Raw genomic sequence first — 7,871 nt, 5'->3', positions numbered from 1 at the left:
TTGACGATGAGCGCAGGTGTTGAATGCTGGCGGCGAATCCTGAAGATTTCCACCGCACACGCGATCGTCGTGCGGTCTTCCTTCCAAACGAATCGTTTCAAGCTTGCCGATCCTTGCGTGGCGGCCACCTTTATCGAATAAATCCCACGTGGTGAATGTGGATGGTAGTTAATGAAGAAAGCTGCGATGAACGATTTTACTCGCACACGTGTTCGTCGTGCGGTGTCTCTTCCGGGAGCAAATTCGCGCTAAAATGACCTTGCGCGGCCTCGTTCAAGATGTAGGTGATAACAGAATCCCAAACGTTGATCGCGGGGTCAGAAGCGGCCTGTCCTAAATGCACACACAGAGAACAGAGAACAAAACCACACATGCCACATTGATTAGATTCAGCCACATGCTATAAAACGAACGGAAGCCAGCATGATGAACATGTCGACGAATCTTGCAGCGATAATCCTGAGTCTTCAATAGGATATTCAACCAAGCTTACCTCCTCTTTATTTCAACGGATGCACTGGAGAAACTATTTATAAACTATTTTATAATCTACATCTGCTAATCTCAAATTTCTAATTCATAAAGTCAATTGTGATGTTTTTGCACTGTCCGAAACCTGGCTCTCTTCTCAAAATGATCTCTCTTTCCACGATTTTAATATAATACGCTTGGACCGCGATGACAGATACGGAGGGGTACTATTGGGGATCAATAAGTGTCACTCTTTTTTTTAGAATTGACCTTCCACCTATTGGAGGGATCGAAGCTGTTGCCTGTCATGCAAACATCAGAGGCAAAGACCTTTGTATAGTCAGCTTGTATTGGCCTCCGAGAGCTGCGGTTAGCCGCAAGCAACTTGTTGACATGTGCTCACTCCTTCCTGAGCCACGATTGATCTTGGGAGACTTCAACTCTCACGGAACTGTCTGGGGGGAACAGTACGACGACAATCGTTCATCGTTGATATATGACCTTTGTAACAGCTTCAATATGACCGTTTTGAACACTGGGGAAACAACACGTGTTCCTAAACCTCCTGCTAACCCAAGTGCTCTTGACCTCTCGCTTTGCTCGAATTCACTATCGTTAGATTGCAAGTGGAATGTAATCCAGAACCCCAACGGTAGTGATCACTTGCCAATCAAAATTTCCATCACCATTGGGTCGAATTCTTCTGAATCTATAAACATGGCATATGACCTCACAAGACACATTGACTGGAAAAAATATGCGGACGCGATTGCTCTAGCCATCAATTCCAGAGATGGTTTACCTCCATTGGAGGAGTATAACTTCCTTTCTCGTTTGATCTATGACAGAGCGGTTCGCGCTCAAACGAAACCCATCCCAGGTTCCACTATTCGTCGAAGGCCTCCCAATCCATGGTGGGATAGCCAATGTTCCAAGCTTTATCAGGATAAATCGAATGCATTTAAAGCTTTTCGGAAAAAGGGAACCATTGAGAATTTTCAAACGTATTTATCCCTTGAAAATCAATTTAAAAACTTGATCAAAGGGAAAAAACGTGCTTATTGGCGAAATTTCGTGGGAGGTTTATCACGAGAAACGTCCATGAAAAAATTTTGGAAAGTGGCTCGAAACATGAGAAATCGCTCTTCAACAAATGAAAGCGAGGAATATTAACATCGATGGATTTTAAATTTTGCACGGAAGGTATGTCCCGATTCCGTTCCTGTACAAAACATTGTTCGAGATATTTCACAAGATAGGTGCGATCTTGATTCCGAGTTTTCGATGGTAGAATTCTCTCTTGCTCTCCTTTCATGTAACAATTCTGCTCCGGGATCGGATAGAATTAAGTTCAACTTGTTGAAAAACCTCCCTGATGTGGCGAAACATCGCTTATTGAATTTATTCAATCGGTTTATGGAGCATAATATTGTTCCAGATGATTGGAGACAAGTACTATAGTATAGAGACAAGTACTCGTTAGTTGGCAGCGCATGTGGAGTGAAGATGAGTTCGGTCGTTGGTTACGCACGATTATTCCTAAGGTTTCGACCAGTGCTTGGTTTAAGGGATTGAATGTAGGTCGTGATTTCATTCGCGTGATATCTCGGCTCATGTCCAATCACTACAACCTAAACGCGCATCTCTATCGCATTGCGCTCGCAGCAAACAATCTTTGTGATTGTGGCGATGGCTACCACGACATCGAGCATGTTGTCTGGTCGTGTATCCGGTTCCATACTGCTCGCTCTCAGCTCTCTAGAGCACTGAGAGCACAAGGCAGACAATCGGATATCCCTGTCCGGGATATCTTAGGTAGCCGTGATCCTGATCTTCTGCTTCATCTATACCTGTTCCTCAGAAACGCCGATGTCAACGTTTGATGATGTTTCCTACTACTGTGTCTCTGTTTCATATCCCTCCTATCCGATCTATAAACTTTTACTTAGTCGCGGCAATACATACACACACTCTTTACAGATACACGGGCCAAAGGTTGTGCAGTCCACTGATGATTCAACAAGAGCCAAAGGTTGTACCGCTCATGACAACTCTACATGAGCTGATGATTGCGCCGGCTAGTGACCATTCTATCCTGGATTCCTCGAGTCGAGAAGACGCACCACGCTAGATATGGGGTACATACAAGGGGGGCGTCGCTGATTAATGGTCAGATGCATCCCAATAGGAAGTATCCCGTGTCGGGCACACGTACAGAGCATTGGAGACAGCAACATCCCAATTACGAGAACACTTGTAATACTAACCTCGAGCCGATCGCGAGTAATCGGTTACATATTACTCACATAGATAATAAGAAAAACTGTCAAAATATTGAACTCCGGCGCGGGCTTTCCGGCAAAAACCCGGAAAGCCCGCGTCCGACTTCAATTCGTACCGCCCAATAGCAATGCTGTCTTGTATACGGAAATTGTTGGAGAAAATGATCTTGTTTCGCCTTGATCGATGGGTTGAAACGAATGGCTTACTCTCAGATACACAATATGGGTTCCGCAGGGGCAAGGGGACGAATGATTGTCTTGCGTTGCTTTCTTCAGAAATTCAAATGGCTTACGCCGAAAAAAAACAAATGGCTTCAGTATTCTTGGACATAAAGGGGGCCTTCGATTCTGTTTCAATAGAGGTTTTGTCGGACAAATTACACTCTCGGGGTCTGCCGCCTCTATTGAATAATATGTTATATAACTTGCTTTGTGAGAAACATTTGAACCTTTTTCACGGAGATTCGGCAGTAAGTCGGTTCTCTTACATGGGCCTCCCCCAGGGCTCATGTTTAAGCCCCCTTTTGTACAACTTCTATGTAAGCGACATCGACAATTGCCTTACACAAAATTGCAGCCTAAGACAACTTGCAGATGATGGAGTGGTGTCTGTCGTAGGATCAAACGAATCCGACCTGCAAGGACCCTTACAAGATACTTTGAACAATTTTTCAACCTGGGCCATTGGGCTAGGGATCGAATTCTCCACGAAGAAAACAGAGATGGTGGTTTTTTCTAGGAAGCATAGACCAGCAAAACCAAAGCTTCAACTTTTGGGTAAACCGATCACTCATGCTATGTCATTCAAGTATCTTGGGGTCTGGTTCGACTCCAAATGTACTTGGGGGGCCCATGTTAGGTATCTGAGTAAAAAATGCCAACAAAGAATAAACTTTCTCCGTACAATTACCGGCACCTGGTGGGGAGCCCATCCCGAAGATCTTATAATGTTGTATCGAACAACTATTCTCTCAGTGATGGAGTATGGCAGTTTCTGTTTTCAATCAGCTGCCAAAACACACCTCATTAAACTCGAGCGAATTCAGTATCTTTGTCTCCGTATTGCGTTGGGATGTATGCCCTCAACGCATACCATGAGCCTCGAGGTTTTGGCAGGCGTACTCCCACTAAAAGATCGCTTCAATTTAATATCTCTTCGATTCCCCATCCGGTGTAAGGTTATGAACCCATTGGTGATCGGAAATTTTGAGCAGCTGATCGGGCTAAATTTTCATTCTGGATTCATGAATTCATCTCCATGCAGGTTGATCCTTTTTGTATATTCTCAACCGTGTTTGTTTTCCTGACTACATCAATTCCTCTGTATTTTTTGATCTGTTCATGAAGGAGAAAATCCATGGAATTCCAGATTATCATCGATCGGGGATCGTTCCTACGATTTTCGAAGCAAAGTATGGGCGTGTCAATTGTGATAATATGTACTTTACTGATGGGTCCTCTATGAATGAGTCCACAGGATTCGGAGTGTTCAACAATTTTTTTAGCACCTCACACAGTCTTCAGAATCCTTGCTCAGTGTATATTGCTGAATTGGCAGCAATTCATTGGGCGCTGGACAGCGTCGCCTCACGACCTGTTGAACACTATTACATTGTAACGAATAGTCTTAGCTCTGTCGAAGCTATCCGTTCAGTGAGGCCGGAAAAGCACTCGCCGTACTTCCTTGAGAGAATACGAGAAATTTTGAGTGCTTTATCCAGACGCTGTTATGTCATTACCTTTGTCTGGGTCCCTTCACATTGCTCAATTCCGGGTAATGAGAGGGCTGACTCATTAGCAAAGGTAGGTGCAATTGAAGGCGAAATTTATCAGCGTCAAATCGCCTTCAATGAATTTTATTCTTTAGTTCGTAAAAATACCATCGTTAACTAGCAACGCAAATGGAACGAAGATGAATTGGGCCGGTGGCTCCACTCAATTATCCCTAAGGTTAGCCTCAAACCATGGTTCAAAAGTCTGGACTTGAGTCGGGACTTTATTCGCACCTTCTCCCGACTCATGTCCAATCACTGTTCGTTAAACGCGCTACTCTTTCGTTTTGATCTTGCCGACAGCAATATCTGTGCCTGCGGCCAAGGTTACCACGACGTCGAACACGTTGTTTGGTCGTGCGAGTAGTATCTTGTTGCCAGATCGAATTTAGAAAACTCTCTTCGGGCTAGAGGAAGGCAGCCCAATGTGCCGGTGAGAGATGTGTTGGCTGGTTTAGACCTTGATTACATGTCCCAAATATATGTCTTCCTAAAAGTTATCGATCTTCGTGTCTGATTGTCCTTATATCCTTATATTCTCCTTTTCCTTTTCCTTCGCGAGAAATCAAATCCCTTCTTATTAACAATAGAATAAGGTGAAATGTAAAAACATATTAGATATAAGATAGGCTTAAGAATTGAGTGTAATTAATGTGAGTGTGAATGTGAGAGTGAACATTGTCAACATATCCTTTTATCCCTTCCTTTTCCTGAAGATAATATGTCACCCTTCTAAACTCGAGTAGACCGCGAGTAATCGGTTTTCTACACCATTAACATTAGAATTAAGGAAAAATGTTTATATATACTTGTAACAATACAGTCAGGAGTTTGGCTCCTTTAAACTTATGTAACTGAGCCTGTAAAAATAAACGATTTAATAAAAAAAAAATCTGCTAATCTAGCTAACTAAAAAAGGGAAAAGAAACCGTCAGCACACTAACCACGAGGTAACTATTACCGACTACCTTTCCGTCTATATAGCGCGATATAAGAAAATATATCCGCTCCTGTCCTCTTCCACGGTCACGATAGGAATGAAAGACTATAGTTTTTGGTCCTCAGATCAGCGAGACATTCTTCGAAACCGGAACTACGTAATTGTTAGCGAACAATTCCGTAGTTATTCCGAAATTCTTCTGTGCTAGCTTCCACCTCGCTTTCAAACATTCTCGGGCTATATTGTCTTTAACTCCCGAGCACAGTTGAAGTCGATTCTCTTCCCGGGTTTTGAGACAAAAAACCCCACCGAGAGATTTGCGGAAAAGTGTTTATAACGAAAATGAACAAGGTGTATTTGATGATTTCGGGTTTCAATTAGCGTCCTGGCTTAATTGAGCCGCCGAGTCACATCTGGCACTCAAAATTGTTAGCCGGCCAAATGTAAAAAAAAAAAGAGTGGCACTCGCATTGCCGTTCATCCAAGACACACACTTCTGAACAGAAGAACTCAGACTCACACAACTGAGTTGTGTTGAATGTGGATTTCAAATATAAGAAACGAGGGGATCTACAATGTTGGAATATGTGGTGCCATGCTACAATATAACTTGAGTATCTTATGTTTGGAGAGCTACGTACAACGATTCAGTGATGATGTGCCTAGATGTGAAAGATTTTGAAGACTTGAAGACTCGGATATTTTCGCTCCACAATGCCAAGAAAACAAAGTCCAGAAATCGCTTGGCACCCACAGTTCAAGATTCCATTTTGAAAGCGAAGAACTATGTATTGGCTCAATGTGGAGCTTCAAGGACAAGGAGGAGCTTCAATTGACAAAAAATTTGAAGGAAAAATTCAACAAAACCATGTATAAACATCATACAGTTGAGAGGAAACCTTTTTATGATTTATTTTGTTGTATTGATGCGACTTCAACAACCCATAAATATGGAAAATATATTCAGAATGAAAATATTTTATTTTCATTTTTTTCCTTAATTTTTCGATACAGATTGCTAAAAATATAGACAGATTTTTTCATAAATTTTACAGAATTAAATGTGGCAACCCTGGGTGTATCCTTTCGACTCCAATTCCATAGCCCTGATTTTAAAACATTTGGTATCATTTTTTTTCGAAAACGCCATTTTTATTCGCGACGCAGTGTATATAATGGACAAACTAAAAAAAACTAAAAAATTAATAGATGTTAAACATCCAATTCTGTCATAAGCATCATCACGATGCTTATGACAGAATTTTCAAACCAAAGAAACAACCTTCCGTTCCACAGAAACTAATCGTGGCAGTGTGCAACTGTCGGCTTCTACCCAGAGGCATATCGTGCTGCCTTTTTTTTTCAAAACGATCAGTCGTTGGATTTTGTTGCGCAACATCCAGCCTCGGGATAACAATGAGCTCCCTATATTCCCCGGAGACAGCTTATCTCTGCCATCCCGCGTTTACAAACTTGAGTTCATCACATCCTGCCTTTCCGCCCTTTCCCCATCGATAATGCCACAATGATTTGCCCCTTAACGCCCACAAATTGTCTTTCGTTTTCAATATTATCTTGTTCCTGGTTTTTCCCCCGCTGGTATCGGTTGAGTGACTGAGAGAAGATCAGAATATTAAAGGCTTATTCGTCCCATTCGTGATAACAGCGCGCTCAAATCCGCAGATTAGGGAGGTAACATTTGACGTTGTAAAACGTCTCAATTGGGGAAGGCAGTCTGTTACAACTCCGGTGACGAAGCCGGGAGGATGCCATTAATCGAAACGTCTTTTAATGGTGCCATCCGACATTGGGAGTTCGTTGTGGAATCGCATTTGGGGAAGATTAACATAAGTAGAAGGTGGCTCAGCATACGTTACCCACATTGATGGTCTTCCTTTCGGAAATCCACATGAATTTTAATGCGCTGTAGCATTTTCGATGGGACTGGAGAGCAGTAATTCTTTAAATTGATGTCCGACCAACACGGACAACCATTGAAAGTAATGTTCGGCGCTATCGGCTCAACACTGTCGCCAGAAACAAGTTCTCTTGTCGAGAACGGAGCAACAATTTAGCTGGTCCCTTCAGTTTGGAACAATCACCATAATTCGGACCGCACCGAAAATTGAATCGTCCGGAGAAGGATGCTGTGATGGTGATGACGATTATTATGGATGAGAATGTGGCTCCGGCAACAGTCCGCTTCATCATCGTACCGTTATCAGCTGCACTAGAAAGCTGGCGGTAAACAGTCAATGTCGGCGATGTTAGCTTTGGCATTATATTCATATGATGACATTTGTGTCTTGCAATAATCCCAGCGGATGCTGCGGGAACACATAATGGTAATGGTGGGATTACCATAGTCACACCGAGGACTGAAAATAACAGCAACAACGAGTTTAC

Source organism: Toxorhynchites rutilus, chromosome 1, assembly GCF_029784135.1.
Source record: "Toxorhynchites rutilus septentrionalis strain SRP chromosome 1, ASM2978413v1, whole genome shotgun sequence".
In the NCBI taxonomy this organism is placed as follows: Eukaryota; Metazoa; Arthropoda; class Insecta; order Diptera; family Culicidae; genus Toxorhynchites; species Toxorhynchites rutilus.
Note: the sequence above shows the minus strand (reverse complement) of the source record.